This window comes from Ursus arctos, unplaced genomic scaffold, assembly GCF_023065955.2.
Source record: "Ursus arctos isolate Adak ecotype North America unplaced genomic scaffold, UrsArc2.0 scaffold_23, whole genome shotgun sequence".
Lineage (NCBI taxonomy): Eukaryota > Metazoa > Chordata > Mammalia > Carnivora > Ursidae > Ursus > Ursus arctos.
In genome coordinates, this window is record NW_026622908.1 from 4069153 (window position 1) to 4082123 (window position 12971).

Genomic DNA, 12971 nt, shown 5'->3' on the forward strand with positions numbered 1-12971 from the left:
TATGTGTCTGTTTTTGTGCCAGTACCATGCTTTCTTTGTGATCACAGCTTTGTAGTACAGCTCGAAATCCAGCATTGTGATGCCCCCCGCTTTGTTTTTCCTTTTCAACAATTCCTTGGTGATTTGGGGCCTTTTCTGGTTCTACACAAATTTAAGGGCTGTTCGTTCCAGCTCTTTGAAAAATGTCATCGGTATTTTGATCGGGATGGCATTGAAAGTGTAGATTGCTCTGGGTAGCATAGACATTTTAACTATGTATGGTTACTAACGTAACATAATAAAAATTATTATAAAAAAATGAAAATAAATAAATAAATAAAAATGTAAAAAAAAAAAAAAGAAGAGCAATAAGTGTGATCCCACTAAACCTGGCTGCTTCTGCTTTAGATGGAAATAAAATGTCACTGCCTTCCAGTAGCCTTTTTTTTTTAAAGATTTTATTTATTTATTTGACAGAGATAGAGACAGCCAGCGAGAGAGGGAACACAAGCAGGGGGAGTGGGAGAGGAAGAAGCAGGCTCATAGCGGAGGAGCCTGATGTGGGGCTCGATCCCATAACACTGGGATCACGCCCTGAGCCGAAGGCAGACACTTAACTGCTGTGCCACCCAGGCGCCCCCTTCCAGTAGCCTTGATCGCTAATGTAGGCTCTCACTGAAACTCTCTACTGAGCTTTCTCATAAGGACCCTTATGAGTGGTGTCATGGGGGCTTCTCAAACCATTTGTACTGAAGGAGCAGGGTTTTAAAATCTCCAATACGGTATGGACTGATAACTTTAGTAAAATGCAATAAAAATGAGCAATTAGAAAAATGAAATTTAAAAATACATATAATACAGGTCCAATTTTTTTATTAGATTCAACAAATTCAGTTAAATTTCGATAGATTCATACAAATTAAATTCAATTAAATTTCAATAAATATCATCAGAACTAAAATAGCACAGGAAATAAGGGAAAACTACAAGAATTAAGCAACACTGAAATTGTGCACATAGTGATTAACAAAGAAAATCATTATTACACTTGGAAGTTTAGTCATTCTGTAATTGTAACTAAATAAGCAAAATAGCAATATTACCCATATTTTTACTCATATTAAACTTCTCTACTCTTACCTTAGATGAACAACATAACCGTGTAAATACTTGCCTTTTTAATGTAAAAAATGAGTTTGCTTCTTCTTCATTAATCTAATTAATCTAGGTTAGATTGACAACACATTTCTCAAGGGGATAATGTATACCTAAACTCTTTGTGTTTTTTGTTTTACTAGCACTCATAATAGAAAAATCATTCTGCCAGAGGTCTGTTGACAATGTAGGAGAAGAGATGTAAGGCAATTTCAGGGAACACGTGGTGTTTGTTTTTAATTCCACGTAAAATTAGAGAAGCAAAGATGTATTTTCAAAATTCATCTTCGGTCCTTCAGCAGTTGCAAGTTCCAACAAAATTTCCCTTAGAATTGAGGTTAAATTTCAATTACCTTTTGATAAAAGAAGCGGATGATAAATCTATGAAATGCCTTTGCATAGGCCTTCACTTGATAGGAAGTATCATTTGAAAACATACTTTCCGACTGGACAAGTGTTCGGTGAGAACTTCACAGGTGTGTGGTAATGGATCAGCACCCGGAGGATGGTTGTTATTCCATTATGGAACATGCCCTAAAAACCTGTGGAAACTTCATCTTCCAAGCTTCTAACTGTTTGTAATGCCCTTCGATCTTTTTTTTTTTTAAATATTTTATTTATTTATTCGACAGAGATAGAGACAACCAGCGAGAGAGGGAACACAAGCAGGGGGAGTGGGAGAGGAAGAAGCAGGCTCATAGCGGAAGAGCCTGATGTGGGGCTCGATCCCAGATCGCCGGGATCACGCCCTGAGCCGAAGGCAGACGCTTAACCGCTGTGCCACCCAGGCGCCCCTAATGCCCTTCGATCTTATCTACCATTGAAAAAAATCTGCTGCATTATCTCCTTGCATGGGCGTATCATGATGACCAAAATTGTCAAAATATCAAATGAATACGCAAGTCTGGTTACCCAAGTCACATCTTTTAAAAGTTGGCCCAAATGACTTCCAATAGTGCAGAAACACTAAGAGTTCATTTTTATAATCTTACATTTTCTCCAATTTTTATACACTTTTGAGCTACAGTTGATAAAATAACATTGGAATATCGCACGCTGTAACGTGGCCCTTCTGCGAGAGACTAGCGCATGGCTTGCCCTGCTCTGGGCTCAACAAGGCGTTGGGTATCGCAGCAATGTCAAATTTCCATACAAGTTTCTAAATGCTTGCTCTCAATTTTTGCAATTAGTGTAGCCCAGACAGACAACAAATAGCTCACAACCAGCCTGTGTAGCCCTGGTTTAGACATCAAAACCCTCTTCAAATCCTCTCTAATCCTCTTTCTGTCTTTCCAAAACTCCACTCTCTCGTTTTCTTCTCTCACAACCCCGTTCTCTGATATTTGTGCCCTTGGGGCAATGCCAGCCACCTGCTTGGGAAACTGCTCCTCATACCTTCAGGTTCATAGGTCTACTTCCTCCCAGCTCAGCACAGCAAAACTGTGGTCCTCTGCACCTGTGGCGGGGGTGGGGGGAGAGATGTGGGGTGTGCAGGGTTGGATTACATGGCTTGGGGGGAGAGAACCATACATACAAACACAATTTGGCCTTTCTGTCCTTATAACAACATTATTTATCATAGAACAGAAGGAGAAACATTTGATCACATCTTGATCAATCTTTTGTCAATGACCATATCTTTGGCTCAGTCTTGTATTTGAGTACTGATTTTTTCGTTTTTTGTTTTTTTCTTAACTTCTGCAAGGGGTTCTTTGTAAATTGTTGCTATCATTCTTGGAAAACATACATGACCCAATTCTATCAGCCTGTCATTTCCTAGCATATCACATAGCACATGGTTGGCATTCAAAAATGTTCAAATCCTCAGGGGAAAAAAAATGTTCATCTTTGGTAACCAAAGAAATACTGGTTTTAAGCAACTCAAGGTGCCATTTTTTCATCTCCAAATTATTAACTATGTCAAGCCCCCATATCACTTACTGCTGTGGAGGATGAGTGAGGCTAGTTCCTTCCCCCAGAGACTGGGACCAGCAGTGTAGACAGGAGCAAACATTCACACTTCAGAACCTCTTCAGATTTCCACAAATATTTACTAAATGCCCATTTATCCTCTTCTCATGGAATGGAATTCACGACCACCCCAATCCCAATTATGAGCTAAATGTAACCTGATCTCCAGTCAGCAGCGAGTTGGCTTTCTGTATCCCATAATGCTTCTAGTCACAAACTTCACGCTATTTTGACATGATGCAATTTTAAATGAGGTCAAGAGAGTTTGGCATCTTTTGTTTCCTTGATTTACCATTAAATCTATGACAGGCAGAAAAGTGGTCAGAGTAACCCGTCAAAAATGCTCCACCGGAATCTGGAGACCAGCCGTACATGTCCTGGTGATGAAAGTTGTTGGTTAAATATTGCTCAATGTTCTCCTTTGGGATCCTTGCAAAACAAGAAAGCCCCAGTTTCTGTGAAGAAATTATAAGTAGCAATAGAGGCATCTTTCAGCCAAAGCAATTAAGAAAGTCATTTCTGGAATTCTGGCTTTCTTCTTGGAAGAGGAGTTGAAAGACCGCATTTCATGAATAACTTTGTAAAGTCTGCCCTCTACTGTTCTCTATAGTCATTGTAGCCAATATCCACAGATTCATTTCATGTTTTAAAGGACATCCTGACGATATTATCTACCATTTATTTACAAACAGCTTCAACTATGCCAGGAAATGAGTAGATGCTTTATGTGCTTGGCCCATTCAATACTTCCTACAGCCTCATAACGTAAGTAAAGTGTTGTTATTTCTACTTTACATTTGAGGAAACGTGCTCAGAGAGGTTAAGTGACCTTGCCACGGACACACAGCTGACCAGTTAAAGTTCCTAGAGTGTAACCCTGGTTGTCTAATGTGAAAATTAACAGCTTTTCCTCTCCGTCACGGTGCCTCCAACTTGCTTATAACCTGACAATTTATTAAGCAGATATTTCCATATATTCATTGATACCTGTTATCATTTCAGAGAGCCATTTCAGACACACATTCAAACACAAAATTGATCACAGCGTATACTAAAGACGGCCATTCAGTTGCTAACTCAATGCTGCTTTGGGACTTTGCAAACGTGCCTTCTAGTCCTGTCTACCCCTCCCTGGTCAGCTGGGTGAGCAGGCCACAGCGTCCAAGTGCAGCCAGTGAATTGCATCCCAGGCCTGCGGTCATGTCCGAGGCACTCTGGCTCCACAGGGCGTGAATGTGTAAATACCGGGGGCTGGCGTTGCTGGAGGAACTCAGTGGAACCACAGAAGACAGGAAGCAGGCAATGGTGTACCTCCAGCCACTGCTCGATCGCCAGAGGAGAGCCAGCGAAGTCTGACCGAGGCCAGCCATGCACAGTTCTTCACCTGACCGATGGGCCCATGCCACTGGAAACCAGTGGGGTCCCTGAATGGCTATCAAAGAGCAGCTGGGAGTTCTCCTCAGAAGGGAGAGAGGGAGAAGGAGAGGGAGAAGGGTCGGGGCAGCTTTCATGTGATTTAGGAACCTCGAGGATCCTGCTTTGTGTCCCTGTAAATGACAGGGGTGTCGCTTACGTGTGTTCCGTCTTCACCTGGTAAATGAGGACATTTGATTGTCTTTGGTACTTGGTTGGCATGTCACCCTAGAAACAATGTTAGGTCCCAGTCACCCACAAAATTCATTTTCTATTGAATGTTATTCTTGATTGAATGTATCTAGCATATCCCACTGTGGTGACTGAAGTATATGCAAAACGTTTCTGGAAAAACCCACCCGAGGTTCCAACCCCAGACCTTAGGTCCCCCTGTGTCATCTGTTCCCCTCCCACATCTGCGGGGCGGGAATGGCAGGGACTCCCCAGCTCTAGGCCAGAGCTAACATGGGGTGGCAGGGGCTGCAGCCATGTGAGGGCAGGAGGGTGCCGAGCAAGGACAAGGTGGGTGCAGCTGGAGGCCAGGCTTTTTGACAGCGTTGCTCCCAGCAGAGCAAATTCTACGTCCTGGTTGGAATTCTGGTCCTCCCTTTCTTTCCATCCTCTGGTTTTCATCTGGCCCAATCCCGGGGCCTGGCCAAGTCGGGTGAGCACGGAGGCAGCGGGTTCGATTGTTCAGGTCCGGGAAAAAGCTGTTACCCTCCACCCAACAGGTTAAATAAAGAGACTTTAGGGAAGGGATTATTTAGGAAGGTTAATGGAAACCACAAACATGGTGAAGCACCTGGAGTAGGAAGAGAAGGGACCACTGCCGCTGTAGGCTGGAGGGACAGGGAAGGGAGAAGGTCCTAGATCCAGAAAGAATGCTGCAGGAAAGGGACCTTGGAGCAGAGCTGTGGCTGTCAGCCCAGAGACACAGCCAATCCACGCCTGCAGAAGGAGACTCAGGGGAATGAGTAACCCAGCCTCGCTCCCTTCCTGCCCTCTGGCCTCTGGCATTGGCCAAACCCAGCTGGAAACCAGAAAGCAAAGGAGCCCTTTGACTCAATCCACAAAGGCCAGCCTCAAAGAGCACAGAGCGGCGTGGAGACGGGCTTAAAGTAGATCTGCACTGGGCCATGTGAAAACTTTCGAGTACAGGGTCCTTCCTCTCCCTGTAGCACTAACTTGTCAGGTGGTGTGGTGGACGGCCTCACGACAGAGGGCTGGTACTCAAAGCAACCGATCCAAATGCTGGCTCCATCGCTTTCTATCCTTGTGATGTTGATCGAATCCCTTAACCACACTAAATGTCCATTTTCTCATCTGTATAATGGGAATGTGGTCCCCTCCCATCCCATCTCACCCAAGTACGTGTGCTGGGTTTTGGGTTTTTTCCAAGCTACAACCACCCTTCAGCCTATTAAGAAAACCGTCCTCTATTGCAAAGGGGGTGCTCGCATGGACCGCCATTAGGATGGAGGCCAGCGAGGTTGTGTGTCATGGGCAGACATACTTCTCTTGGGTGACCTTCAAGAAGATCCTTGCTTGTCCGCACAGAGAACATCTGCAGTGGCTTCACAGCATGGCTGATGGAACAAGCTTATGTCGATAGGGAAGGATAAGGGGAATCCGCAGAGACGCTGGCTGGGCTTCCACACAACTCCCTCATGCGGACGCAGACCGAGGTTTGGCTGTTGTTCACTGAAGAAGCCACAGCTCCCTACCTGGCTCCAAGTCTCGTCTCCAAAGTGCCCCAACCCTACTTCTTCCAAGGACGCTCTCTCTCTGCAGATCCCTGGGGACAGGTATGAATGGGGTGGGGCGGGGAGGGATTATTTTTTAAAAATCTATTGTTACAGAACAAACTGACTTTCAAGATCTTATCATCTACATCTGTAAAAGGTCTATCAACCGATGAATGAATAAATGCAGTGTTTATATCTGCACAATGGAATGTGATTCAGCAATAAAAGGGAAGGAAGTACTGATGCATGCTGCAGCATGGATGAGCCCAAGCATGTGCTGCCAAGTGAAAGAAGCCAGTCACAAAGGAACTAGCGACATGGAATTCTATTTCTACAAAATGTCCAGAATAGGAACGTTTATACATCTATAGAGAAGGAAAGTAGGTTAGTGGTTGCCTAGGGCAGATATGTGGGTGGGGGGAGGGGGCGATAGGCGGAAATGGAGAGTGACTGCTTTTGGGGGTGATAAAAATGTTCTAAAATTCATTGTGGGGATGATTCACAACTCTGTGAATATACTAAAAACCACTGAAGTTTACACTTTAATTAATCTCAATAAAGTTGTTATAAAGAAAGAACGTTCTGGAAGTAGACAGTGAATATAATTAATACCACTGAATTATATGCTTAAAGTGGTTACACTGGCAATTTTTGTGTTCTATTTATTTTTCCACAATTTAAGCATTTTTTAAAAGTGTTCAAACAGCAATATGAAAAATAGCCCACATTGGAAACAACAACACAGATGTGGACGAAAATATTGAGGAATATCTATACTACACATCCTTGCTACATTCATGCTGGACGTGAATAAAAGTGCTACTTGTATCAACGTGACTGAACCTCACAAAAATAATGCTGAAAAAGAGAAGTCCAACAAGAAAGTGACATACTTCACCATTCCATTTTTATAAAATGCAAAAGCAGCCCAAACTAAACTATGCTGTTAGGGATTGGGGTGGCGGGTGCCTTGGAGGAGTAGGGCTGTTCCAGGAGGGACCAGGAAGGTGACTTCTGGATACTGGTAATATTTCCTTTCTTTATCTGAGTGATGATTACACAGATATGCTCACTTTGTGAAAATCCATCAGGCTGTACACGTATATGATTTTTGTAATTTTCTCTAAGTATGCTGGATTTCAAGTCTTTTAATTTATTTTTTTGAGTCTTAAATGTCACAGTCCCCCAGATAATTTTAAAGCACAGCCAGGACTGAAACATTTATCTCCAGTAACTTCATGAGGACCCACCAGAAGACAGCTCCAAATTCTCCTAAAACTCTTTTCTTTTCACAGAGCAATCCTCTCCCCCAAGCCGCCCCCCCCCCCCGCCCCGTTTCTCTTTGCTGCTAAAGCTCTTCCTGTTTGATTCTTCTGTGCAAAGCTTCTGCATTTATAGCCAAACAAATCCATTAAGGTGTGTCCCTAACAAAAAGAGTGTTTACCCCTTAATGGGCTTCTGCCACCTTTCTAGGTTGACAAGCTCAAACTACAGCAACGCATTTTTCTTCCCATTGCATGTATGAAGTTCTTAACACAATGACCAGCACATAATAAACATCCAATAAATAAGGAAGGAAGGTCTGAGACGAGAACACTGGAAAAATGGGACCAAAGACGTAGGGCCAGAACGAGCTGATGAAGTTCAAGAGCTGAAGGAACCAGGCTGTAGGAGGGAAGGAAAAGGAGTAGGAGGTTAGCAGGTCATCTTACTAGTGTCTGCTTCCCCTGAAGTCCAGGAAAGAGTAAAAAGTGACTCCTTTGTTCCTCTTCCTGTGTTGACTATGGGGGGAAATCACAGGGACTGTGTGATCATGTAACCATTGCTTAAAACTGCCAGCTTCTGTCAACACAAGAGGCACAATACACAATGGGGACAGACAGTCTCTTCAACACCTGTGCTGGGAAAACTGGACAGCTACATGCAGAAGAACGAAACTGACCACTTTCTCACACCATCCACAAGAATAAACTCAAAATGGATGAAAGACCTAAATGTGAGACCTGAAACCATAAAAGTCCTAGAAGAGAGGACAGGCAGTAATTTCTCTCACATGGGCTGTAACAACATTTTTCTAGATATGTGTGTCCTGAGGCAAGGGAAACAGAAGCAAAAATAAACTATTGGGACTTCATTGAAATAAAAGTCTTCTGCACAGTGAAGGAAACAACCAACAAAACTAGAAGACAGCCTCCTGAACAGGAGAGGATATGTGCAAATGACATATCTGATAACAGGTTAGTATCCCAAATATATAAAAAAGCTTCTACAACTCACCAGCCAAAAAACAAATAATCTGATTTAAAAATGGGCAGAAGACATGAACAGACATTTCTCCAAAGAAGACATACAGAGAGCCAACAGACACGTGAAAAAATGCTCAACATCCCTCATCAGGGAAATGTAAATCAAAACCACAAGGAGATACCACCTCACACCAGTCAGAATGGCTAAAATCAAAAACATAAGAATCAACAAGTGTTGGGGAAGATGTGGAGAAAGGGGAACCCTCGTGCACTCGTGGTGGGAACGCAAACTGGTGCAGCCACTGTGGAAACAGTATGTATGGATTTTCCTTTAAAAGTTAAAAATAGAACTACCCTATGATCTAGTAATCACAGTACTGGGTATTTACCCAAAAACCCACAAAACCCTAATTTGAAAGGATTATATGCACCCTTATGTTTATCGCAGCATTATTTATAATAGCCAAAATATGGAAGCAACCTAAGTGTCCATCGATAGCTGAATGGACAAAGAGGATGTGGTATATTTAAATAATGGAATAGTACTCAACCATAAAAAAGAATGAAATCTTACCATTTCCAACAACATGGATGGAGCTAGAGAGTATTACACTGAGTGAAATAAGTCGGTCAGAAAAAGATAAATACCATATGATTTCATTCATATGTGGAATTTAAGAAACAAAACAAATAAGCGTGGGGCGAAAAGTGAGAGGGAAAAACCAAGAAATAAACTCTCAACTGTAGAGAACAAACTGAAGGTCACCAGAGGGGGGGGGTGGGGAGGATGGGTGAAACAGGTGATGGGGGTTAAAGAGTAATGTATAGAACTGTTGGATCATTGTTTTATACCTGAAACTAATATAACATGGTATGTTAACTATACTGGAATTAAAAGACTTAATGAAATAAAAATTTTTTAAATGAGGATAAAATCAATTTATTCATGGAAAAAAAAAAAAAAAAAAAACCAAACCACCCTGCCAGGCTCTGGACAGGCACATGACCCTGCATGCAAAGTGTTTGCAAGTGACAGAGCTCCACTTCTCTCCACTGCCTGGTCCTTCCTGTTCTCAGGCTTGTTCGGCTAAATTTTGAAAAAGGCTCTGGCAGAGACTGCGTGTGCACACCGGTATCCACACTCCCCTCTTCCTCCTGGGCATACGCCGAAACTACACTTCCCAGCCTGCCTTGCAGTTAAGGGAGGCCTGGTGACTTGCACAATCGAATGTGAGCAAAAGGGAGACCACTCACAGGTCCTCCGAACACCCCCTACGTGCTACTTACTCTCTTGCGCCATCTGCTGGCTGCACGAAGAGGGTGCCAACAGCCCTGGCAGGGTGCAGACTAAGGATGAAGAGCCGTGTTCATTATGTAAAATGTTTGGGGCTGTTTGTCTCTGCTTCTAATTCAGAGACTGCGGTGACGTCTGTGTCTTTCCCCATCCTGGAGTCTCTTCCCAGTCTCCACTTCCCTTTAGAACTCCAGGCTCTCCAACTCCTCCCATTTTCCTTCTGGCCCATTCAGGTAACTAATCGAGCATAACATCTAGGGCAATGAGGTGAGATGAGAGTGGAAATCCGTTCCAGACGTGTAAATGAGGCTTCCTGGCCTAGAAATTCTACTCATGGGAATTTTTCCTGAGAAGATTAATCAACAGAAGCAAAAAGATGTTCATTGAAGCGGTAAGCATACTAACAAAATAATTAGAACCTGCCTAAATATTCAGCCGTGGGGGAAAAGGTTAGTAAATTATGATCAATTCACTCAACTAAAGGTAATGAAGTAATTAAACATGACAATTAGGAAGTCTGTATAACAAGATGGAAATTTTATTAACGCGCTGTTAAGTGCAAAACGCAGATCATAAATTGTGTTTTCACAATAGTTAGCATAATAGTAATACGTAAAATTACATATGCCTGTGGATAAGACAAGCAGGAACAAGAAAATCAAAACAACTTGATTTGTCAGGTTGCTTCAAATACGGGTGTGCTTTTTCTTTCATTTCTGTACCTGGTAATGCATTCATAATGGTTTTTATGCATAAAATTAAATTAAGCTTTTTCCCAAAAGGATCTTAGTAATGGGTTGGATGAAGTGATTATCGAATCATAGTAATTCATGAAGCATTAGTTTCCTTGTAGGTATTTACAGATTTAAACATGTTTCAAACTGATAGAAAGCCTGAGGTCTATCTTTGGGTGGAGAGACCCGTTGTTTCTGTTTTTGCTTCTTGGAAATAAAGCACGGTTTTAGGTCATTGGGGCAGAAATAAGGCTCAAGGATCATTCATTTGCCTGCACTACTCTAGCGAGCACTCAATAACGCAGGAAAAACAAAAAACTTAAGTCCTAAGTTCTCAGTCCAGCCAATAAGACTTTTCAAGCTAGCCACTTGCTACTGGTCAGGGAACCAGAAATACCATTCTGGATATCTTAAGCGGAAGGGATTCTGTCCAGAGAATTTGATGCTTGCAGAACAGTCAAAAGGGACTAAAAGAACAAAAGCCAGGGGAAGCCATGGCTGGCTCTGAGACTTCCTTCTGGATCTCAGAAGCAGGAAATCACAGCAGGCAGAGGAAACCAGCAATGCTCCAGCTGGCTGCAGCCCCAGGGTCAGTGATCCCCAGAGGCAAGCCCGGACCTCTGCAATGGCTCACATCTGCTAGAGCCGCATGCCTGCTCGGGACTGCCAGAGAAACAACACAACGGCCTCCACCTACTTTCCACATTCCAAATCTTGCGCAAGTTCCTCTGATGAGTGGAATCTGACAAAGAACCCTGGCAAGGGATTCTGGAATATTCTAGTACCTAGGCTTCCAGCCCTCACGCTACAGGGTAGAGTAGCTAAAATGGGGAACGGCGGTCAGCTGCCAATAGACAATCAAGCCTAACTGTCCTGGCAGTAAGAAGAACTCAACCTGCAACCCCTCCAGCCCATGAGCGGTGCAAAGAAAGCTTTCCTGACCTTCAGGACCTTAAACTAAAAGCCCTTTACTTAGATCTCAGACAGGAAATAGGGTCTAGCCTCCCATTTTCCTTCTCTCCTATTAGTGCAGGGCTAAACTTATGGTCAGAATTTCCACGGCTGTTGGGTCTTCCCATGAAGCCAAGAGTGGATGCAAAGACCAGTGTTCTTCTGTGGACCTACCCTGGCTGGCCGGTCACCATGAGGTCACAGACCTCAGTGAGCTCAGGACTTGAATGGAAAAGCAAGATTTGGTCTGACCCGTTATCTCTCAGACGGTTGAGAAATGCCAACCACAATGACTCCACTCCTGGCTTTATTTGAACAAGTGGTTATTCGTTGGAATCTGCACTTTCTAAAAACCAGAGATGGATGGGCTGGGGGTGTATCTGGTTAGTCAGCGCATAGCCCAGATTGTGCTCAGTGGTGATGGCCACTGCCCCAGATTGTGCTTATGTTTGATTCCCTTCCTGGAAATGCTCAGACGCTTTGTCCATAAAAGTAAAGCAATACCATCATCATAGCTAATATTTCTGAGAGCTGACTTATGCAAGGTAAAGTGCTGAGTATTTTACGTGTGTTTTATCTCATTAATTTTGGAAACAACCTTAAGATAGGCACTATTGTTAGATCCGTTTGAGAAAACGGACACTTCCACCATTCGCCCACGATCCTACAGCAGGCAGCAGAGGGCCACCGTGGAGTTTCACTGATCTCCTTCGAGTTTGTGCAACAGGACTTTTTGGGCTTCTTTTCACTTCCCCCCATACATTTGCCTAACAGGGGGCTTTCCAAAGCATAAGACAATGGGAGCTTAAGGTTCACTAACACTATCCACTGATACATTCAGGAAAACAAGAATAGGTTGCTAGCAGTAAGATGCCATTTCTGTGCACAGTGAGGGAAGGGTAGGGTAATTCCTCAGTTCATCTCATCTTATTCTAGACTAGGAACTCCGGGAGGGAGACAAGAACCGAGCCTCCATTCAGCCAAGTTAAATACAAGGGTAATTGTGATAAACTTCATGCCCTTGAGTCCATCCAGACTCAGCAGAATTTGGAAGCAATTCCTAGTGGGCTGGAAATGCAGGTGTTACAACATGAAATCTGCTCAGCACAGTCCTTGATGTCCTGAAGCCCCCCACTGAGCACGCAGGCACTATGGGGGGGGGTGCGTATGCGGTGCCACTGTATTCTTTGCTCCTCTCCCCACTCTGCCCACATGCACACGCATATGTACCTCCCCAGCCCTGAAGGGGGCCGGCCCGAGACCTTGGGGTGGAGGGGCTGCATTACATCACTCCAGCAGGTGACATTCACACCCCAGTCCATGGACGTGGTGCCCCCGTGAGTCGTGTAGTCCACAGCCTGGGGCTGCCAGGGTGGATTCATTCAGGGAGGCATCCAGACGGCTAGCCAGACCAGCAGCCACATGCAAGCATTCGTCCTTCTCGTCTGTCTGGGACAGTTCATCGTGGATGTGTCCAGAATCC